The sequence below is a fragment of the Microtus oregoni genome, unplaced genomic scaffold, assembly GCF_018167655.1.
Source record: "Microtus oregoni isolate MIOR12 unplaced genomic scaffold, Mior012 000012F_ref0000307, whole genome shotgun sequence".
Classification (NCBI taxonomy): domain Eukaryota; kingdom Metazoa; phylum Chordata; class Mammalia; order Rodentia; family Cricetidae; genus Microtus; species Microtus oregoni.
The window spans coordinates 43,198,906-43,223,672 of record NW_024543071.1 but is presented as its reverse complement, the minus strand read 5'-3'; the positions used below and the strand labels follow the sequence as shown (position 1 = coordinate 43,223,672).

Sequence of the window (24,767 nt, the reverse complement as noted above, 5' to 3'; positions counted from 1 at the left end):
AGCTCTTTAACATGATTTGTGGTCAGGTAGTATATGTCATTGGAGTTTTCATGAGGATTGTGTTGACTCTGTAGCCATTTCATTTTTTTCTGCTACCCTGGGATCACAAGAGGTATAATGATTATTTGGGGTTCAGCTACTTCTTTCAGGTTTTCTCTGAAGAGGCTCATTCCACCTTCCTGGCTTGGTTTTTTTTCTGGATTGTTTGTGGGGCTTGTTTGTTTGTTTGTTTGTTTTGAACAAATGTGAAAGAAATGAGCAGAAAAGCATTCTTAGCATACTTGTTATTGTTTTATTAAAAAAACTACTAATTTTGTGTGTTGAATTTTATATCCTGCTACTTGATAGAAGTGATCACCGGGTCTATAATTTTCTGGTGGTTTTTCAAGGGTCTTTTGAGTTTCGAATCATGATTCTACAATTAGAAATAGCTTTATGTCTTTCTTTCCCATTTGTATCCTTTTCATTTCTCTTGTCTTATTGTCTAGCTAAGACAAGAAACACCATAGCAATTAAGGGTAGAAAAATTTTGGTATCTTTACCTCATTCCAAATTTTAGAGTGAATGGTCTCAGGTTTAACCCACAGCATAGTGCTGCCTGTAGAATTTTCAGGCACGGACTTGAGTATTCTGAGGCTTGTTCCTTCTATTTCTAGCCTCCTCGGGTATTTTATCACGAAAGGATATGGAGCCTGGTCAAAGGCCTTTTCTGAAATCAAGATGAACACATGTGTGTTTATGTGCTATATTCCACTTGCTGATAAGCATATGTTGAGACAAATTTGCATCCCTGGAATGAAATCAACATGTCACACTGTATAATTTCTTAATGTGTTCTTAAATTTGGTCTGTGAGTGTTGTATTTTGCATTTGTGTTCCTCTGGGATGTTGCTCTATTAGCTGTGTCTGAGCATGTCCAGAACCAGCTGCAGTATCAGAAATACTGGCTTTCTAACAAGAGCTTGTTGGTTCTCCTCCCCTGTTTATTTTGTAGGATGCTATAGAAATAATTGGTGTTGGATCTTTTTTTTAATCTCTCTATATAGATTTTATTTATTTATTTTATTTAGTTTATTATAAAAACTTGCAAATAGAAAGCACCATAGAGAAGGGAGTTCAGTGGTTAAGAACACTGGCTGCTCTTTCAGAGTCTCCAGTTCGATTCCCAGCACCCACATAATGACTCACAGCTTCTTGTAACTCCAATCCCTGGGTTACCCTTTTCTAGCCTCCCTAGTCAATGCATGCACTTGGCGCAGACACATGATGTCACTATACTCATATACAGAAAGTAAAAATTAAAACTTCCTAATAATGACAAAAAATTTTGATGCATGTACACTTTTATGTATATAATGCTTTGCTGTGCTCTCATAAATTCAACTGGAAAAAAATAAAAATAAATACACCACATCTTAGTATTTCCAAAGTTTGATCCCTCTGGAATATTGCCCATAAAAACACTTAATTATGCTTCAAAACTATGAGTGTGCATTATAATTTAATAAACTGCTTTCTGGATTTTTCTTTTGTTTGGTTTTTGTTTTTTAGGAGATTTTAATGTAGCCACTGTGTACGTGCTATAAAATGATTCCAAACTTCTTAGTAGCCCACCAATACATATGCCACCTTTTAAAAAAAAATCAAAAACACAAAACAAAATACCTAGAGCAAACAAAGGAGCCTGTCAGGATGGTTCAGCAAATGAAAGCACTTGCCACCAAATCTGACAACGATGAGCTCCATCTGTGGGTCCTACATGGTGGAAGGAGATAACCGAGTCCTCAGATTGGTCTCTGACCTCCACATGCATGCCTTGACACACATACATACACTCACACAAATAAGTAAATAGATAAACATTTTAAAGCAGAAGTATAAAGGTCAGAATGGAGCCTATCAGTAGTAACTCCTCGCCCACCCTTCATGCAGAGGCATGCCTGTTGTTCCTTGCATTTCCTAAGCACCCTAGCACACACCATAGCAACACTTATTCCAATGTGGTGATATCTTATTTGTACAAATAAAGCTTGCCTGAAGATCAAAGGCAACCATAGAGGTCTGGAGGTCTGTACAGATAGACAGGAAGTGATATGGCTGAGCAGAGAGAGGAAGTGATAAGACGGGAGGAGAGAGACGCTCGGTTTCTTTTCAGCTGGAAAAAGTTGAGTAGGTAAAGTGACTGTGGTTTGCTATATTTGACGCTGGACATTTATTATTAAGACCTATTAGAACTCATGCTACATGTTGGCGCCTAACATGGGGCACAAATTTTCAAAAAAGCCTATGGCTTTGCAGCCTCCGGCATAGGCTGGAGTTGCATGCAAGGCTCCTGCCAGAGTTGCATGCATGGCTCCCACTGGAATAGCCACCCAGCTGGTTAGGTTCTTCTCTGTTTTTCCCTAAGCCTCTAAGCGAGTTTGGATTTTTTTTTTCTGTTGTCATTACAGCCTCTGCAACAAACTCCATGGGCACACGAGCTCCAAACACCCTAGGACTTACCTGCCCTAGACCAGCTGGCTCTGCCTTTGGGCAATCCCCACTACACATGCTTCTGCACAGCACAGTTCTGTGTGCATTCTTTTCAGACAGCCAGCTCCCTCACTTCCTCTCTCCACTCACTCGCTGCTTTTCTTCTCTGATCTGTTTCCCGTGCAGATTCCTCCTACCCATTAGGGCCCAGTCCAAATGATGCCTCTCCGATAAGACCCACAGAAAACTCAGCTCGTTGCTGTCCGTCTTGTGCCTGTCCACTCTTCTGTCATCACACGCTTCCCATGAAGTTATTTTGTGAGCACCTACAGGTGAACACAGCCACATCTTAGCCAGTCTTTTCCCTGCGTAGCCAGTGTGATATTCATCACATTCAGTGGAGCCAGAGTTCCAATGAGAGGCCGGATTTGGATAAGCATTGTAAATAATGAAGGACTGGAAAGAGAACAGCAAAAAGCAGTAACTCAGAGATTAGAGTCGAGCATCCTCAATGTAAGTGGCAATCAATCTTAATTGTGGTAAACCCAGCCCCAATGACCTGATTAGTCAATGTAGGAACCTATAAATAAATAATCTGAAGCTATCCATCACTTCTTCAGGGGGGTCAGAAGGTTACAGCCTTGGGTTTTTAAAGAGATCTACTAACTCACTCTGCAGATCAGCGTGTACTACAGAAAGCAGCTCAAAGGTCAGGCTGAGGCTGAATTTCCTCGTAGGGAGACTTGTGTGGAAACAAGGGCTCTGGTGCTGTAGTAATATTGATTTTCTAGAACACTCGGTTTCAGTAGTACTAGCTTTTTTGTCCATTTAGCAGCATCTACAGCTGGGCATGTCAGACAAAAAAATTCTGAGGATCTGACATTAACACACTTTCATTGAAAAGTTTCAAATCCAATTTAGCTGTGTTATTAGACAAGAATCAAACACTGGAGAGGCTGGATAGCCAACCAGAAAGGAATAAACAACACTCACCCAGCAGACTCGCACATTGCCTTTCCTCCCCTTCCTCTCTGCCTAGCAAGCTGCCTAGGTCAAAATCCAGACCCCCAGTACAAGCCAATCTGCATAATGTTATCTCCATCCACACACCTGAGGCAATCGTTCTATTCATTATGGGGGAAAGTGAGTCTATGGCATCCTCTAGATATAAGTATGGGTTTAAATTAGTCCTTTAAAGAAAGCAGAACATTTGCTTCATAACTAAGAAGAAAATCCCTGTTCCCAAAGTCAGAGCTATAAACTAACTTGTGTGTGCTCCACCCTACCCCCAACCACAAGGTCACATGTGCAGGTCTAACTCTCCACATGATAGTGTTGTTTGGAACCAGAGACAGCTAATTTTGGATGAGGTCATCAGAGAGGAGCCCAAAGGATAACATTTGTATCTTTACATAAAAGAACATCAAGGTGCTTAGCCTCCCCCTTTATCTCTCCCACACACACACACCTCCCTCCTTCCTACTATGCACAGGTATAATGGAAGGACCATATGTAATGGGAGGGCCATATGAAGACACACGGTTGCTACTCTAACAGAGCTGGCACTGGCATCCTGATCGTGCACTTCCAGTCAGAGAACTATCAGAAAGAAATTGCTGCTTTTTAAGGCTCCCAGCCTTTGGTTGGTTGTTATGGCAGCCTGACGTGACTGTGACAACTGGGATGAGAACAGGCATTGAATAAAGTCATCCTGAATGTAGAACCCTCTGGACCAGGGCAGAGCGCCCAAGGAAATGAAAACGATGCTCTCATGGTGTCACACCTGGTCCCTTTCACTTGCAAACACAACCTCTTGGCTTGTAGAAATCATATCTGCACAAGGATAAAGTCGACAAATAAGAAAACGATTGGATTGTCTCCATTAGGAATGCCCATGGAGGCACGTGCCCAGCGTGTGCGGTCTCACGTAATTTCCATTTAGAAGGGGAAACTATAAGTGTGGTCTTAATGCTTATTCCACTAAAAATAAATAAATAAAACTGAGTCAACAAAAACTGAACTGCTTTTAAAGGATACTTGACCTGTTTCTAGAATCTTCTTCCTAGAGAATGTGTAAAGGTTATGGGTATAAAAGAGTCACTGTATACAACCTCTGAAGGGAAAATGGGCACTCTGTTCAAACAAGTTTACAAACAAAACATATCCATATCTGAACTCGACATAAGTATCAGTTACTTTTAACTTCTATTACAACTCAGAAGTGACCACAACACCGGGAACACAAGAAGAATTCAATAAATATTTGTTGAATTTTATGAACAGCCATGAAGTTAATCCTTTGAAATATATTTCATTTTCCCAATAATGTTTATCCAAATGCTTCAGCTGAAAATTCAGTTTGAACATTCTGGCACAGGAATATACTTGACTGAACAACATAGATCAAGCTAACATCTCATAACTGTATCTGAGGGTCATTCGTTGTTTGTTGGGGGGATGTTTTGGTGTTGGTGTGTATGCATGCATTTGGTTTGGTTTATGTTTGATTGTCTGTAAACCACAAAAATATTAGCCAGAGTCTTACAACATAGCTCAGGTAGACCCCAAATTTGCATACATTCTTCCTTCTTTAGTCTCCCCATGTCCATCACATGCCCAGCTTGTCACTGAATGTTAAAAACATCATGCTAGGTGGTTTCTGTGTACATCAGATACACCCATTCTCTACCCTACTACCAACATGACTATACTGACAGGCTGCCATGTGGCCTTGGCCAATAGACAGGCCAGATAATAGACAGGGAGAAGATAATGAAATTGGGATACTTGTTCCCTTGGCTTCCCCACTGGACAGTCTCCATAAACTGGCTGCCTCCTTTCATTCATCCGTTTCTCTATACAACCTGCCCGACTTCCAGGTTCCAGGAATCCCACCTCTACCAGCACACTTCACACTGGACATATGCCCCCACTGTTTCCAGCCCTAGCATACTTTTAATACTTCTCCACATCTGTGTAAATAATCCGTTTTAGGTCATTAAAAATTATTCAATTATGATGTCACTGTTGATGTTGCCTAACCTCAACTGCTGCAAGCATGGGACTCAGCTGACTTTATAATACAACATGAGATATAAAGGAATAGATACTTTCTTAGCAAAAGAAGATCTAAAAGTTTTGCAGTAATGGGGAGATATGTCTCAAGTGACTAGCAAAAAGCTATCAAGTCTTTGAGACACCCAATTAAATTTTTAGACCTCCTTCAAGATAAAAAAAATAATATTAAAATGTTAAAATTACTGCCCAGTGAGAAGGCCACGGGTGATGTTTTTCTACACTGTTTCCAGGGCATGAGCCCAAGGAGCTTCCAACACTGAGATACTCAACCAAGGCCATAAGCACAGCCATGCAGAAGGCTTATGCATTCAGATCCGACAGCCCCAACCATACATTAGAGTGATATTCACACCAGATACACTCATCTGTTTTGAACCCAAAGCTTCTGTAGTTTGTCATCTTCCGCCAATGATCATGAAGAACAGACTCCTTCTTCAGGAAATCTGTATGTGCTGCCTTAGCTCCTAACTGTGAGCTCCTCTGAATATAATGAGCACTGAAACCTGGCTACCTGCAACAGTGTCTGCTTAGAGTGTGGCTACATGTGTGATTTGAATTGATGGACAATCTAAAGATCCTCATCTTCAACTTTTGTTGACGTAAGTCTTAGCATTAGGCCTATTATATACCTCGGTGACATACACTAAACGTTGGGTTCTGGAAGTTATCTGAAGACCCAAAAGAAATGGGTTCCTTGACTCACATCGTCTCCATTCCTGGAGAAGAATTCAGGATGCTTTGTCATTTTAGGGACCTTGAAGTCTCATTCTGATGAACAATGAAAATAAATGAATTCACCTGCCCAGAGGATAATTTCTTGGCTGTAAAAAATGGTGTACACTTTACTAATATCTTGATGAATAACAACCTTCCTGGATCCTAATATGATGTCAAAGAAAATTGAGTTTTACATTCTTTTTCAGACCAGGGGGAAGGCTTAGTGGATAAGAGCACTTGCCAGAAAGCCTGAGGATAGCCAGAGTTCAACCCCCAAGACTCACAAGTAGAAGTGGAGAATCAACTCCCAGATGCTGTCCTCTGACCTCTCTCTATACACCAACAGCATACACACACATATAAATAAATCAGTGTTAAAATAAAATCCATTCTCCAAATTCAGAATCATCTCATGAAAACTCTAATTTGAGGGAGGTATATTTTGTTTTACTCTATTCTAACATCAGACTGGATCTCTGACAACATTCTTCTCTCTTTACCCTGATCCAAAGGGATGTGGAAGAGGGGAGGGCAACACATTCTCTTGGCTAGGCCATCTGGTTTAGAATACCAATTTGCCCATATCCACCTGCCTTCAGAGCTTATGGCTAGTTCCACTTGGGCCTCTGACAGGACTAAATAGGAAGGCAGATGAGGGACCACTGTCGCTTGCAGGCAGTTTCATCTTGAACTAACACAGAAGCATGGCAAAAACTGGATAAAACCTTATCGACTTACTCCAGCAGCCTCTGAAGGGAGTGGGGAATCTTGTGCTTAATGTTCCCATCAGGTGACCGTGAGCACTGAAGATTGTTACTCTGGGGACAAGTCAAAGGTGAGGAAGACTTGAAGGGGAGGATGCCAACTTGGCAGGAAGAACCAACAAGAAATTGAAAGACACGTTGGGATGTCACCAACTCAGTCTCATAAAGATGGCTGGTTGTTGAAGCTGAGCGTCAGCTCTGCTCTATTGTGAAGACATGGAACCCAGAGTCCAGAGTCCCTATGATTTGACCAGCATGTCTGCCCTGTTGATCTTGCTGTACCCCAGCACTCAGCGCCCTCTATCCCAGCACTGAGTACTTCATATCCCAGCACTCAGCACCCTGTATCCCAGCACTCAGCACCCTCTATCTCAGGAATGAGCATCCTGTATTTCAGCCCTCAGCACCCTGTATCCCAACACTCAGCATCTTGACTTCCACATGACAGTAGGGGGAGGGGATATTCCGTTCTCAGGTCTATGAGATGAAAATAAATATATAGCAAAATTTGAACTAAAACACAGGGGAAAGACTTTATAAGTGGTGTTTCCTTACCCTAAGGGGCATCATCAAAGGAGCCTCAGGCAAATCCCTTGTACTCCATCCTATGTCCTGAGTCAGGATCCTAAGACATGAGAAGCGGGGAGTGTCAGTTCCCCCAGTTCATTCTGATAGTCACCCAGGTTGAGGGACCATTGCACTGAGCATTAGCAACCACCTCTAGACTCCTGCTATGTCCAACCAGGAAATGTAACCCACGGGACTGGGCTTGTCAAGTATTCTGCAGTGTAAAGAACTTGGCACCACATAGTGCTACTTTGGAAAGCTCTGGAAACTTTAAGAGGTGGGACTAGTTAGAGAAGAAGTAAATCGCTGGCGGCATTAACAGCAAAGGCTGCTCTGGTCCCCAGTCCCTCTGCGGCTCTTTGTTCCTTGTCTACTAAGAAGTGGTACTCCTCCTCATGCTCTGACACTCTACACAAGTATCCGTGGATTGAAGCTTCTGGAACCATGATCAAAGAAGCCATCCCGTCTAACGTTGTTCTCTCGGGCAATTCAGTCACAGCTATGCAAAAGTAATCTCTAATGCACCTTCAGCAGTCAGCATTTATTCCAGAATGTCATGTAACTATAGACCACAATGATCCCCAATCCCTGCTCATTTTGCATTGCTAAGACTCAAACCCAGGGCCTTGCACATCATAGGCAAATTCTGCACCCCTGAGCAACAGTTAGAGGATTCATCCCTGGGAAAGGCTAATTCTTTCTCTTTCTCAGCAGTCATTAGTTAACTGTAGTTCTTTATCTAGGGATAGAACCTTGCAGGATTCCCCCTTCCACTAAACATGTCTATTAATATTGTCATTCTTCAGCTCTTATCTTGGCAGCCATATTGTTCTGGTATCAGAGGTATGGCTTCCCTGTCATGTCTAGGAGAAACAATCTCACAGCAGACTTCTTGTTCCTCTGACTCCACAATCTTTCCACTTCCCTTTCCTTGATGTTCCTGAGCCTTAGGTGCAGGGGTTGTGCAATAGATGTGTCCACTGGGACTGGCTTTCCATTGCCAGTTGATCTCTGCATTATGATCAATGGTGTTTCTCTATAGCAATCTCTACTGCAAAGAGAAGCCTCTTCAATGATGGGTGGGAGCTACACTTAGCCATGGGTACAAGTTTCCCCAATTTGGTTAGGAATTATGCCAGTCAGGTAAACTGGCAGCAGTATGTTCTCCTGGTATGCGTTTAGTAGCCCCAGACAGTTTGAAGTTATACCACCTGGGTTGACAACCTCCCTACAAAAGTTATCGCGAGTTTTAATCTGACTTGGATTTCGTGGTTAAATATTGACAAGTTTATTTTTAATTTATTTATTTTTAATCTGTATGGGTATGTGTATGCCTTTGTACCACATGCACACAGTACCCACAAAGGCCTGAAAAGGATGTTGGATCCCCTGGGAGTTATAGATGGTTGTAAGCTACCACGTAGGTGCTTTGAATCAATCCGGGGTCCTCTGGAAGAGCTGTCAGTGCTCTTAACTGCTGAGCCATCTCTCCAACCCCAGTGCTGGCTTTTGAACCAAATCCATAACACTGGTGGCACAGGAAACATAATCAAAGAAATAGATCCACAGTCCTTCATGACAAAGTTTTGTTCTTCATACCAACAATGACACACCAAAAGGTGTACATAGAAGCATAATGACAAATGCTATGAACAAGGATTCAGGAAATAATTCAAAAGTTGGGTCTTCATTAATATTGTTGGAGAGGTATTTTTTTTAATGATCGTAATTAATCCCCACCTGGTATCACCTGCGTGTAATCCTAGCCTTGAATAAGGTCAAGGCAGAACTGCTGTCAGTCTCACGCCAACCTGGGCTGCAGAGTGAGTCCCTGACTCAGACAGTCGGATGTTGATAACCAAAAGGAGTGTACAAATCCATTCTATGTTAATAGCAAGCATGCGTAGTTTTGAGTTCTTTATTTCTTCCCTTTTAGATGCCTTTCTCTGGCATTCACCGTGGGTCTCTTCAAAGCTGTGTGATATTCCCTCTAAGTAGGAAAGGAAGCTAAGAATGGAACATAACAAATCAGAGGGCAATATGTTCTCTCGACACCACTCTGAGGGGTATCGTCAAAACGAATGCTCGTATGTTTCGCAAGGTGTTCTGAGGTCCCGACAAGAAACATGTGCCATGCACCCCGCAGTGCTAACTTCCTGGGCTACTTACCCATGCTGCACTAAGAGCTGTGCAGTCAGCTTCGTTCACTCATTTTGTAAACACTAGGCCCTTTCATTTTTTTTTTCAATCCATACTCCCCTATTTAAAGAAGAGAAAAGAAAACGCCATAACACCTCTTCCCGTGCCTACTTAATCACCAAGCCCCAGCCCCTTCTAATTAGCGCATCGCAAAGCTGAGTCTGCAAACCCAGAGCGCTGTGTCCTGAGGCACCAAGTAATGCCTTCCATTCCAGACACCTGTGCACTCCAGCGGCCTCTGCCCACTCAAAGAACTCCGTGAAGCTCAAACACAAGCCTTAAATTACTCATCCCCCTCAATTCCTGATAGATACAAAGAAACAGGGAGGGAAGGGCGAGACTATGGCAGTAGATACAAAGAAACAGGGAGGGAAGGGCGAGACTATGGCAGTAGGAATGAGTAGCGCTAAAGCAGGAGCACAAACCAATAAATGCAAGTGAGTTGCATGTCTGGGCCACTGCGGAGTCTTAAACCAGGCCTGTTGTGTTTTGATCTTACAGGAGCGCATATGGCCTTCCATTAGCAGGTCTCAGAGCGGTGGGCCACGTTACCCTACCATATGTGCCGTTCGCAGCAACAGGCCTGATTTATGGCGGTGAGCACAGGCGTTTCCTTTGTATTTCATCTCCTTGTTATTTCAAGAGAAACGCAAGGGTAGATTTATTCTGCCATTACAAAGAAGCTTCCTAAAGATTGCTTGTTCAAAGCTGATCGTTTCCAGTAAGTGAGGCGGGTCCATTTCCAACAAAAATAAAAACTCAGTGGGAACTAGCAATTTCTTCTGCCTTTGCCCCCAAAATAAGAATACATTTACCCTCAACTTTACCCCCAGTCCCAGAACCATGGCAAAATAGCCATTGTGGGGAACGGTGCATGGTTAGTTCGGGGCTTCCGCGAGCCACCCTGCTGGTCTCCACTCCATCTTTGCCCCAGCAGTAACTGTCAGAATTTGTCTGGTCTTGTCGAGAAAAATTAGGAAAATCTAAAAGATGGCAAATAGCATCTCATTAGAAGAATTTAAGAACCCGACGCCTCCCCCAATCAAAAGCTAATTTACCAGTAGCATAATCGAAGGGGGAGTCGTATGTAAGGAAAAGATTGGACAATCCTGGCACAAACAGATAAAAGATATTAGAAGATGCCACCACGTACCATATAGGCCTCAGTCACCCCTCCCGTTCTGAGCTTGGAAGACCATTTATCTTGGGTGTCTATGAGCCCCATTCTTATATTGCCAGGTCCCGGAGCGATCTGTACTTGCCTCATTATACAGATAAACTACCCTGCAGCTCTAAAAACAAAGCAACTAGCCAAGTAGTTTCACCTTTCTGAGTCTCTGCTAGATACAGAATGAAAGATTTCACCCCAGCCTTTAATTTGAATCCATCTCTAGTTCTAAAACAGCAAACAAAAAGGAAGTATTTTCCCCAATTTCTACAAAGGCCTCTTCTGAAGAAACTTGATGGCTGTTCAATTGGGCTTGCCTATCAAGCAATATAAGTTGTTGCTGGATATTTTACACATATGCACACCTACATACGCACACATGCACACATGCATGCACACACATGCGCACGCATGCACACACTTTAGATTCTCAGATATCGACTATGTGGAAAGATGGACTAGGTTCAAGTGTGAGTGGCTGAAGGCCATATAGAGTGAGCTTTCTAGTCACTGTGGACCGCCAGTATGGAGAATGAATTCCTTACTGGAATAGGAGGGACCCTTTCTAGGCATCGTGGGAAAGAGACACATTTTAGACTAGTTTCAAATCTTTATCAGATCGCCTCACCTCCTGTAAGCACCCCACTCACCCCTCATTTCCGTGACCATTGGCTCCTTGGAGCTAGAGGAAGTTCTCATTGGCAATGACATCCACAAAGCTTTAGAGGAGTCTTTACCATGGAGCTAACAAGTCTCTTCCCTGATCTACCTTTCTTTGAAACTGAGGAAGGGCCATTAAGAATCAAGTCATCTCCCCCAAGTCGCTGCACAGAATGTTCACTGGACATAATGAAATAGTATGTGGCTTACCGTAGAAGTTTAGCCAGTATCTGTTGCTGAGACAGAAAAAAAAAAGGCCTGGAAAGAGCTACTTAGAAGAGGAAAGGTTTATGTTAGTTCATAATCCTAGGTTACAGTCCATTGCTGGCCACAGGCCAACCCAATCTAAACAATCCCTGTTTCTAAAATTCCTTCGCTGTGAGAGATATGAAATACACCCACCCCTCTAACCCCCTTCCAAGGCTTAACAGACCAGAGTTCACGCTGAGAAACCAACGACTTTATTAGGCTTGCTTATAAAGCACAGATTCGGGGTTACTGACAGGAGTGCAGATGACTTCAAAGCAGCCACTCTGGAAAGCCCTCACGAAACTTTCCCTTAGCTGCATAGATAGAGGTCCCTTCTCCTCATCTTCCCCAACCCATACACTACTGGAGGACAACCGTAATTAGGACAGAATTACACACAAATGTCAGAGAAGTGACTGAACCCTTGGGTGACAGGGTCAATGACCTCCCTACCCGTTCCTTCAGGGAGAGAATGCCAATAGACAACAGGTTCTGCTGTAGTCTTTATCTCATCCAATGAAGACAGTAGCAGTTTAGCTCAGGGGACATCACCTATGACAACCCCTTATTGAGGTCCCCTTCCCAGGTGATTTTTCCATTGTGTCAAGATGACAATTAAAGCTAACCATCCCAATAACGTTGCGTAAAATTTCAATTTAATACACTATGGATATTTGCCCCATTTCACACCAGGGTCTCTAGATGTTGACTTTACTACAGTAAGATTGGTACTTTACATGGAAGATTAGGAAGCAGACCATGGAGGTAACTCACTGGGAAAGGGTTGGCCGTGCAAGCATAAGTACCCGAATTTGATCCCCACACACATGTAAAAGTCTGCACATGGAGCCGGGCAGTGGTGGTGCACACCTTTAATTCCAGCACTCGGGAGGCAGAGGCAGGCAGATCTCTATGAATTCAAAGCCAGCCTGATCTACAAGAGCTAGTTCCAGGACAAGTTCCAAAGCTATACAGAAACCCTGTCTCAAAAAAAAAAAAAATGTTTGCACATGGTAGCATGTGCTTGTAATGAAGCACAGTTCTGGGAATGAAGAAACAGGAGGACCACCATCACTAGGACTTACTAACCTGCTACCTCAGCCAAATCCAAAAATCCCAGGTTCCCATGAGAAACTGTCTCAAAAACCAAGGTGGATGGATCCTGGAGAATGACACCCAATGTTGATCTCTAGCCCTGCACACATGCATGCATGCATGCATGTACACAATAACAGAAAGCATTATACTTCTTGGGCCTCTAGTGTTTGTGGAATTAACAATTGCATTTAAAAACTTACTGAAATGGGACTAGAGAAATGGATCAGTGATTAAAACCCTTTGCTGCATACTCATGAGGATCAGAGGTCAGCTGCCAGAATGCATACAAGATAATCCAGGCATCCAGCACATTCCTGTAACCCAGTTCTGAAAGGATGGAGACAGGAAGATGACTGGGGCTTGCTAGCTTCCAGCCTAGCCAAGAAAATATGAGGCCTAGGTTCAGGGAGACAACCTGCCTCAAAAGAATAGTCAGAGAGTAATAGACACCCTGCCTCAAGGGAATAGTCAGAGAATAATAGAATGATAGAAGAGGCCAACTAATACCCTCCTCTAGCCTTTGTGCACAAGTCTGTGAACATGCCTATCCAAAGTATTCTGTGCCTACACCCCACACAGGGATACACAAAGAAATACATAACTCTTTTTTTTTTAAGAAAACTTATTCTAAAACTATTCATAGATCTTGTAGGAGCTCCCTGAGTTTTTAGTTCTGACTGGTCTTTCCATTTTCAACATGCTTCTTCTATACTAGTAATAATCGCACTTCTTGGTGGGGTGTGGAATGGTATCTCAGCGCATGTCTACAGCAGAACACATGCAATCAGAGGAATCAGTCTTCCCACTATGCTGTGGTTTGAGTAAGGATGGCCCCATAGATTACTATATTTAATTGCTTAGTGGCACTCTTTGAAAGGATAAGTAGGAAGTGTGTCACTGGGGGTGGGTTTTGAGGCTTCAAAAACCCAAGCCAGGCCCAGTGGTTCTACTCTCTCTCTTTCTGCTGCCTAAGGATCAAGACGTAGAACTCCTAGTGCCTTCTCCTGCACTGTGTCTGCCTGTGTGCTGTTGTGCCTCCTGCCGTGCTGATAATGGACTAAACCTCTGAAACTGTAAGCTAGCCCCAATTAAACGCTTTCTTTTATGAGAGCTGTCATGACCATGCTGTGTCTTCACAGCAATAGAACATTGAGTAAGACACACTTCCTGATGTTTGGAGCTTTCAAGCTCCCCTTTACAATTCTCCACAAATAGAAAACAGGTCACAGTGAGCTCTTCTCACGCACTGGGCTGTGGACATTAGAACCTGTTCTTCTGCTTAAGAAAATACCTGCATAACCGAGGTCAGGAATGTAGCTTTAGACTTCAACCTGAGGCCAGTGCTGGCTCAGACAATTTTACTGATGTGACCATATGGTAGTTACTAACACTCTGAATTTGTTTTCTTGGTGGAAACTGGGTTATTAATAGTTAAGTCCTAAAGTGTTGAGTGAAATATTGTGTTCTCCTGAGCAGCCTTATCACAGTGCCAGAACAAAGAACACATACATGGAACACTTTCCGAACTGGCCCAAAAGCACCCTGAACACATGAGTTAAGTCACTCACTAAGGAGATCTCAGGTTCCTATTACATTTCCAGAGAAATCTTCAATTTAGGAGATAGTGTGTGATGAAAAGAAAATCTGTGCCTTGACAAAGTTCATTCTGACCAACGAGATACAGATAACCAACCAGCCAGCTAACAAGTGTATCCCAACTTAGATGGCAATATGAACTATTACACATCAAAGAAAACTGGCTTGGGGCAGAAAGCAACTCAAAGGGTCAGAATCGTGATGCTAAATCCTCACAACTTTGCCAACTCCCAGCAAATCAAGGACAGGAAGTAGGAAAACCTGTATTTAGACACACCTTCTTGGTGCTTGCCATAGAGAAAGCAACCAGCATGATGCAGTGACTGGGTAGGAAGATGGATAGTGGGGGCATGGAACTGGAAAAGGCACAGCCAACAAGAGAAGCCAGTCAACTAGCATAACAGTTTCCATTTTATTCTGCTACACCCCTGAGGCCCTCAGAGCTCTCACTGCTGGTGCTATTTAAGCAAGTCATGCTTAGTTAGAGCCTAGAGACATCTAAGTAATCATCACTGCTCTCAGAGCTGAGATCTATGGGTACTTTCCTGACTGATGAAGATGTCAGGGCAACAAGAGTCTGGATGGCCTTCTACCCTACTGCCTCTGCATTTCCAGGGGCATAGGAGTGTTCTCCTCTATCTTCCCATTCCCTAATGTCCTGCCAGTTCCGCCCATTTGCAGAACGTATGTAGAAGCTATCTGGCAAGAGGACTTCAGAATGTTGTTTATAGACTTCTACACACCCCCTTCCCAGGAATATACAGAAGGGCATCGTTGAAGCCAAGAGCCAAGTAAAACACTCTTCCCCTCAAATTTCTACTGTTATAAATCTTAGGAAACCAAAATAAACAATAGATGTGTTCTCAAAAATGTTTGTAGTTAAAGGGGTGGGGCAGAATTAAAACATCCCAGAAATGATGAGGGACAACATGAGTACCTTTTTTGCACCCCATCTCTTTCTAATATCAAGGACAAAAACTCACCCAACCTCATTCACTCTAAATTGTAAATGACTGATAATAGTTTCATGAACATCCAATATAGTACAGACAAGAGTAATTAAGGAGTCATATCAACTGTAGTTTTCAAGTAACTGATTCTTAAGATGCTGTACAGTCAGGACAGAAAAGCCTGCCCTCTGGTTCAAACAATATAAGCAAATCAATACAGTCATCAAAAACATGCAGAAGAAAATAAAAAGAAGAACCCCCCCCCCCAAAAAAATATACAATAGCATGGAAACTAATAGAAAGCAGAGTGTCCGAAGCTCAGCATTTGGGTCCTCCAGCCTCACGTAGAAGAGGACTGTCACTGTGCTCTGTAGGATGTGCCATGCTTGGCAGCATCCTTAAGCAGGAGCTCCCCAACCTAAAATAAACAAAACATCCTCCAGACATTGCCAAATATCTCCCAGGAAGCTATCTGTAACTTGAGCTGAGTTGACATGAATAAAAGAGCTGCCTAATGGAAGCAGAGAGAGAGATTAATCTCAGTAGATAAATCATGTGCAAAGACCTAAAGGTGCAAAGCAGCAGGAAATGTGGCACAGAGAGTGGAGGGGTGTGAATCCAGGCAGCAGAAAGTAGTTCGCGTGCCGAACTGAAGGTTTGACATACTCAGAAGTGGAAGGCCGCTGTGGGATGTTGAGTAGGACAGCGGCTTAGCTCTGCTTGCATTTTGGCCGCACTTCTCTGGCGACTGGACGGATAATGGGATAAAAGCAGAGGAGGTTAGAAGGGAAAACAGCTTTCCTGCATGGTTGCCATGTTCTGACCAGATAACAAGCAACGTAAAGGCAAAAAAAAAAAAAAAAAGACATTCTGAAGGAGTGGAACCCAACAGGACGTTTGTGTGATGACGGATGATGAAGAGGGATGAAGGAACCTGCAGGATAAAGGCTTGAAACTAGGGATGGATAAAGAAGGTGAAAACTGGGTCCTTCTCAAACATGCAAAGGTGAATTGTACATGAGTCAAGGATGTCACGATGTCCTGTGAGCAACCGTAAGTGCATGTGGTATAAGTGTGCATTCTGCATGCACATGGATACTTGTTACTCAAGAACTGTTTGTGCTGGATGTCTGGGTTTCCACAAGAAAACACAGCCATTGTGGAAGAAGAATAGGAAAGACCTCAGGGCAGACTTCAGAGGACACTTCATCTTGAGGGGAGAGAAGGTCAAGAAAGAAGAAAAGTTTTTAAATGATTCTGGAAAGAGCCAGTAGAAATAAGCTGCCATGATCTAAATGCTTGCGTTCCCCCTAAATTCACAGGTCGAGACCTTTTTGAAAGGCCTTTTGGGAACTTGGCTGCCCCTCCTGGGTAATATCAGTGGGTCCAAGAATCCAGCTACAATGGCAAGGGAGCAGACAGACAGGGAGACCACAGACTCCTTAAGTGTAGACAGTGTTTTTAAAAATCTGTCCCAAAGTTGGGTGTAGTGGTCCACACATTTAATTCCAGGACTCGGGAGGCAGAGGCAAATGGATCTCTGTGAGATTGGAGCCAACCTGATCTCCATAGTGAGTTCCAGGCCAGCGAGGGTTGCATAGTGAGACCCTATCTCAGGAAGGGAAAAAAATGCAGCACTATTATGTTTGCATTGAGACCAAGCAGGTTTAGAGATTGGGAGAATGGGTCCAGAGATGGAGTAATCCATTCTTGAGAAGAATGGAAATGAAGGATGCAGTTGAAGGAAGGCATTCATGAAGTCCAGTTCTCTGCGAGAGCAGCACTGGTCTCTTAACTGTCCAGCCATCTCTTCAGACTCACACTCCCACCTACATCCCTCCACCTGTCACAGAGAGGCACCCTCCACCCCCATCACCTCGTCAGTCTTTGTCTCAGCACTGTCTCAGATGTGATGAAAATGAGATCTCCCGCATGTATCCACGGCCACAGACAATTTCTACTTCCATCCTTCAGAATTCTTGAAGCCCCCAAGTAAGCTCCCACATCCTACTAGTGAGGCTGCACACAGAGAGGGACCTGGAAGTCCAGCTGGGCCATCAAAGTACCAGGCATTTGAGCAGAACCACTTCGAACCTTCATGACCAGCCAAGCATCAGAGCCTAGTCTATAACATACTGGGCAACCGAGTTGCCCAAAATCCAGGTCTCACACCAGCCGAGAATTGAGAAGCAAGGTTTTCTGAGGTTTGAGGTGGCCCAGATCTATCACCTGGGAATGGGCTGCCAAGACTGAGGAATGAAAAGCCTCGCAGGGCTAAGAACGTGTGGGAGAAAAATGACGACCGAGGGCTGGGGTGACCTACTATGTCGGGTGAAATGATTGCTAATCACTTGCTGTTTTTACTCTGGAAAAAGAAAAAAAAAGAATAGGGGGAGCGCTACACATTATTCACTAGTGAGTCACCTCAGCTGCCACCGTGATGCCTGGTGACACATAATTAGAAAACAAATGACAGATTAGTTTAATAATATTCATTAGCAACTAATGAAACTGACAGTGTTTCCTATTGAAAGCAGGCTGGGCTGTTAGTTGATTTTAAGCAAATTATGCTCCTCCCTGTCCATGCTCCCTCTCCACCTCCCTCCTCCCTCAACACCTCCCTCCTCCCTCATCCCCCATCTGCCTTTCAGCTAAAAGAGAGGCTGGAGGTAAAGAGCGAGAGAGGATTGTAAGTGGGTCATAAAATAGGGCATAAAGGGTGAGGTGGTTGAGGGGAACAAAAGGAGGCAAGATCAGAAAGAGAGGGTAGGAGCTGGGCTTAGGGTTGGTGGAGGGGGTGTCTAGAGAGGAGGGGGAAGAGGAGAGAACCCTGCTTTCCCAGTAGTCTTCAGACAAGCAGCCGCTGTCAAAAAACAAACTTCCACTTGCCACAGCTAGGAAATGGTTAACAGAAAAATCAATGCTTCCTTTCAGGCATTGTTGTTCTTTTTCCCTAAAAAAAAAAAAAAAAAAAAAAAAAAAAAAAAAAAAAAAAATCTCCCCAGTAAGAATTTTAACGATATGCAGAAATCATAGCTGTCTTGCTGAATTGGTGTAGGACTGACCCCCCTTGACAGTTCTTAAATTATTCAGCTATCAAGGGCCTGCTAAACATTAAATTAAGCATCCTCTCTCCCCTGTCCTAAACCATTAAGTTATGCAAATGCACAGATAATGGGGCATATGACAGCTGGAGGCATTAATCACGCAGCTCTGTCTCTGGGCCGTTGTTATGTGGAAACTGCATCTGCCAACAGACGGAACAGCCACAATTAGATCTCTTAATGGAACGGGGAGCCACTACCTGGTCCTCCACGCAGCTCAGGTTGTAGACCTGGGAGTGAATGAGGCACTTGGGAGAGCTTGTGCGCTCATCTTTTCTCTGCCCCTCCCCCCTCCTTAATACCTGCTCCTCCAATTGAAATGAAAAATTACCTGTAATTGTTATCATTTGCAAACAAAACCTGTCAGAAGATGAACCTGCTGTTTACAGCGGATGTTTTTGTTGCTCCCTGGGAAGATTCTTTGGGGAATTTCCTTCATTTGTTTTTTTTTTTTTTTTTTAACAAGTCTCTGTCTTTGAAGACGCAAAGATCTCATGCTGCCCAGTGCGAGTACCAAGTAACCACTTTCCCATGAGAGCTTCCAAAGTGCCCCCATCAAAACCAGGACAGACCACTGCAAAGACTGCCTGAAATACGCTCCCCCCACACACCTATCTGCAGCTGCTTGTCAAAGACAGCACAACTGCTCTACCAGGCCCCCCCACCGAAGTCATGAATGAGGAGAAAATGGAGACAACTCATTATCTGCCACGGAACTTTCACCTCCTTTGAGATTTATGACTTAACACACTCAATTACAGCTGGTGGGGGTGTTAAGTCCAGGTTGTTAAGCAGGTATGTAGGAACCAGCCCATTGTTTTGTCTTCTCTCTTTTGTGTTTTTACTACCTTACAAGAGCAGAAGTTTGTGAGACTTCCTGAACAGCTGACCGTTGTCATGCACACAGGACTTCAGTTTGGCCCAGTATCACTTCCCTAATGACCTCCTCAGAAGAGGACCTGGATTCCTCAGGGTATATATACACTGGAAGTTAAGGTCGGAGGCCACGCAAGCCGATCTCCCTCCCCGCACCTGGAGCAGCATCTCCACATATTCACATTCTGACACCTTTGTTGTTGTGGTTGTTGCTATGAAGTTACCTTTTCCGCAACAGTTGTGGAAACTAATAGACTCTTCCCGCGGAGCCCCCGGCAACAGCTGTTTCGTCTCCCATCTGCCCTCCCTGATTCTTAAAATCGGGAGCAACTGAAGAGCTAACAACCAACCGAACCATGTTTTCTCCTTGCCTTGAGAGTACTCCAGCCCTTTCAGAAAGTCTGCATATATTTATGAGCAAGAAACCAGGCCTGCCAAAGAGGCTGTGACAATAGCCAATAGCAGAAGCCAGCCGTCTTCCTTCCCCCAATGCTTGTGCTAACCACCCTTTCAGGACAATTACCTCGAAGCTGGGTCAGCACCACTCCAGCGATGGCCTCACCCCTGACCTTGAAAATGCCTGTCTTGTGCAGAGAGGGAGGAAGCAGCCTAGCTCTCAGGAATCCCCAACTGCTGCTGAGGAGGGAACTCACCCACAGAGTTACCTGGGCAGCCTCGTCAGCTTCAGCATCTACAGGACAGTGTTCCTCTGCTAGGCCTTCCTGCTTGGCGTGCTTCCTTCTCCCAATTTTTCAGGCAACTCTTCTTAAGAACCTTCTGGAAACTGGGGGGAAAAAATGTGATCACAAACAGGCCTGAGTTCCAGATTCTCATCCCATGAGGAATGAGGACCCAATGACTACAGGACTGACTCCGGGGTTCTGTTTCAGTTTCCTAAACAAAACAGGAATGACCCAAATCAAGTGTGTATAGCATTTCTGCACTTAACAGCTGTCGGACCAATGAGCCGCATGGGGTACAGAGCTATGGACACACTATCGAGGTTTAGAGTGTCTGTGTGCAACAGCACGCAGAAGTCCACTGATGTGTATACTTGAGATATGCATTCTCTGTATTCTGACACCCTGAGCATGGCAGTTCATAAAGAAGGAGCCTTGGCCAGGCGTCAGTGGTACACACCTTTAATCCCGGCACTGGGGAGGCAGAGGCAGGTGGAACTCTGAGTTCAAGGTCAGCCTGACCTATAGAGCAAGCTTCAGGACAGTCAGGCCTACTCAGAGAAACCTTGTCTTGGGGGGGGGGGAGAGAATAGAGAGATTTGAGTAGCAGTTTTTATGTAACATCTTCAAAAAGAATGGTAATTTTTAAAAAGAGACACGGTTTTTACAAAAGACATCAAGTCTCATGGTCAACTTGGAAAGACGTGAGTGCGATATGAAGAGTAATTAGTTAAGTTTGCTAAAAGTAGTTCCTCTGGCATCCTCTCCATGCCAGTGAGGGTCTAGAGCTCTCTTCAATGGCTAGCCTGTGTTCTCCCTGGAAGAGATGGAGACAGGAAACCTTTGCTCTTTGCAAGTCCGGCTTGCAAAAGTGCAGAGAAGTTCTCCTGTACTGCTTCTTAATTGCTTCTGGCTCCACAATCTTCCCCTTTGAGGGAGGCATCGGTCTGACATCCCACATCTTGCCCAGTAATCTATGACCTAATTCCATAGGGCAGCTTGTTTATTTGTTTGTTCTTCTTTGCTTGTTTTGACAATCTCATGTAGCCCAGGCTAGCACCCTTCTACCTCCACCTCCTTAGTGCTGGGATTAAAGACATAGGCCCCCATGTCCAGTCTTCTGTGGTGCTTGGCATCAAGCCCAAGGATTCAGATATGCTAAGTCAGCACTCTCCCAGCTGAACTACATCCCCTTGTTTTGTTTGTTTGTTTGTTTGTTTTGGGTTTTCTTTTTTTTAATATTTATTTATTTATTATGTATACAATATTCTGTCTGTGTGTATGCCTGAAGGCCAGAAGAGGGCACCAGACCCCATTACAGATGGTTGTGAGCCACCATGTGGTTGCTGAGAAATGAACTCAGGACCTTTGGAAGAGCAGGCATTGCTCTTAACCTCTGAGCCATCTCTCCAGCCCTGTTTTGGGTTTTCAAATTAGGGTTTTTCTGTAGCTTTGGAGCCTGTCCTGGAACTAACTCTTGTAGACCATGCTGGCCTCGAAGTCACAGAGATCCGCCTGCTGTTGCCTCCCGAGGGCGGGATTAAAGGCATGCACCACCACCACCTGACGAAAGACCTTGTTTAAAAAGCAGGATGTTTCAACACTTGTGGAGTAAGGCCTTGAGAGTCTGTATTTCCAATACTGGGTTCATGGATCTCTATGGTATAGTAATTAAAACTTAAAATGTAACTTTGGTTCTCACACCTGCTGGACTGGTAGCATATGTTTTGAGGCTAAAGCCTCCCACTTTGGTCACCAGACATCGTGTAAGATCAAAATATATTGTTTGAAAAAAAATTAAATACAAGGAAAAAAATAAGTGATTTGTGCAAAACTGTATGCAGTTTCTGCACTGTGATATCCTTCACAGAGCACTCTCGGTGTTCTGATGCAGTTTCTGCACTGTGATATCCTTCACAGAGCACTCTCGGGTTTTCTGTATGCAGTTTCTGCACTGTGATATCCTTCACAGAGCACTCTCGGTGTTCTGATGCAGTTTCTGCACTGTGATATCCTTCACAGAGCACTCTCGGGTTTTCTGTATGCAGTTTCTGCACTGTGATATCCTTCACAGAGCACTCTCGGGTTTTCTGTATGCAGTTTCTGCACTGTGATATCCTTCACAGAGCACTCTCAGGTTTTCTGTATGCAGTTTCGGCACTGTGATATCCTTCACAGAGCACTCTCGGGTTTTCTGATGCAGTTTCTGCACTGTGATATCCTTCACAGAGCACTCTCGGGTTTTCTGATGCACAATAAATTCTGATATAAACCTGAAGAAAGCTGCAACAGCATTTCACAGAGGCACAGAGAACTTTAGTGCAACCCTTACTAGCAGCCCATGTGGTTCGCATTTCCTAGCAGGAAAGGCTAAGGCTAGATTAACGGGCCAAAGGCAGTCACACCATTTTCCTTAAAACACATGACTCATGGGGTAAAGGGGGAAGAGGGCCTGCTGGCCCTCCCCTCTATATTTCCAGCTCTTTTTGTTCAGAAATAGCATAGGAGGGGCCTGCCAAGTTTGATACTACCTTTAGTGGAAATGGAAGGAACTGGTTGGCTCATAACCGATAGCCCAGAAACAGCACATCAAATATGGGGTTGTTAGAATTAAGTTCAGGGGACACGAAAAAAAAGCCATTGCTCCAATGAAAGTGTCTCAACAAGGTGAAGCTTTACTTTTGATCAAGAAGGCCAGCTCCAAGGGGCAAGCGCTCAGAGACAGGAAGCTTACTGGGTTTTCATTCCAACACATGTACTGTCTTTTCCCCACTGTCTTTTGAGACTGGTTAGATTTAAAAGAATCAGCACACAAAAAAAAAAAAAAAAAATGAAGGAGGAAGTTGGGGGAGGGGTCACTGCTTCTGGACATCAATGGGGCCTTTGTGTGAACAAAGGGTTTTAGCGTGTTGGGGGGTGAATCTTAAAATATTTGATAAAAGTCTTACAAGGCGGGAGATCAAAAGACTTTAATTTCTCGTCATAAACACAAGTTTTATAGTGTCTGCTAGAAAAGAATCGTATTTAATATTTCTTAAAGTAAAATCTGGGTTCTCCATAGAGGCCAGACATTTCGAGACCCCGAATTTTCAAACATTTCACTGAAGACGGTATTATGCAAAGTGCAGCAGCAAGCTCGTACCGGCAAATGTGTCCTGGTCCACCTTTACGTTCCTCCCGCTGCTATCCCGCGTGTTTCCCTAAACTCTGGATAAACCAGACAACTCAGCCATTATCCTGGGGCTCCACACGCTCCTCAGAGGTCACGTGGATCTCATCTTTAAGGCACTGCGGGGGATTTAAATCTAGTTAGGAGTCTAGAAGCAGGGAGGTAGAGAGGGTCTTGAGAATCTGCGCTTTCCTGGAGATCACCTGCCGTTCGTTTGAATAAAGGAAAGAAATAAAAGGAGGACACGATCGCTCCTAAGGGGTTGAGATTTTTATTATAGATACAAGGAATGTGCACAGGCAGAGGCAGCGGGAATGTTTCAGGCTAAACATGACTGGCAGACTGGACTGGGCCTTCTGAGGAGAGGTGGAAAGAGAAGGAGAGAGCCAGGAGCCAAGAGATTCATTCACTGTAGCCAAAATGGCTGTGTTATACAAAAGAGAAAGGGTGGAGGAAGGGAAAGCCCAAGCGAGTCCTTGCACTGGAGAGTTCAGGGTAGGGGGCAGGGTATGCCAGGCACTAGATGCTGAGAGATTGGTGGACAGTGTCCACGCTGACATGTTAATGGGCACCTTAGCCATTTGTTTAAGATTTGAGACCTAAGAGCTTTTCCAGGTAAACAGGTTGATCCCACAAGGTGATCACAGGTAAGAAGTGACTGCTGGGAAGGTTACTGTCTCCCAGTGGCTGCTGGGAAGGACACTATGCCCCAACTTTATCAGTGTCTCCCTAAAGCCCATCCCACCTACAGGATCCTATGACCTCACATAGCATAAGCGTGCTGTAACAGAAAGCGCTGCTAGTCCGGGTCTTCCCTGTGTGTTACTGTGGTTCATTCACGGGGTGAGATCCTGGGTTGGATTTTCCGTGGATTCCATCCTGCAGCTCGGGCAAACGAGGCCTTCCCGTGGAGCACACTCACTCTTAGACCGCTTGCCTGGCACCGAGCTGGGAATCAATTCCTGGGTATGTTCTTTCCGTATATCACTGTGCCCAGAACTGTAGGAGCCACTGACAGATGTCACTACACTCTGCAGGGATCTCTACACCAGCACTTCCCAAGGACCACCAGTGCCCCAGCTGGGAGTACCACGGAGAGATCAACTGATGTGACAGAACTGGGGTGTCCTGGACAGAACTGCTAAGACCTCTGTTCCTTTATGCCATGCCAGTTCACAGGTAGGTTTTCTAAAAGCAGGCACCCCAGCATCCCAAGACCCCAGCACCCCAGCCAGAAATTAGAAGTTTTGGTCACACACCTGAACTAAAACCAATCTTCTGAAGGGTTGTACCAGGCCCACTTGCTCTACCTGAGAATCAAGTTTTACACACACACACACACACACACACACACACACACACACACAAAATCACCTGGCATCCAAAAAAGCAAAGGACACACAAAGACAACAGCTGTCTG

At 44.2% G+C, this 24,767-nt stretch overlaps 1 long non-coding RNA gene across 1 annotated transcript in view; it reads right to left on the bottom strand.

The window, feature by feature from the left end:
* The window catches only part of LOC121453769, a 62,035-nt gene that overhangs the window by 12,004 nt on the left and 25,264 nt on the right, over positions 1-24,767 (bottom strand). Inside the window, exon 2 of the long non-coding RNA XR_005975072.1 lies at positions 20,164-20,282. This is a non-coding gene — a long non-coding RNA (uncharacterized LOC121453769). The remainder of the gene's footprint in view (positions 1-20,163; positions 20,283-24,767) is intronic.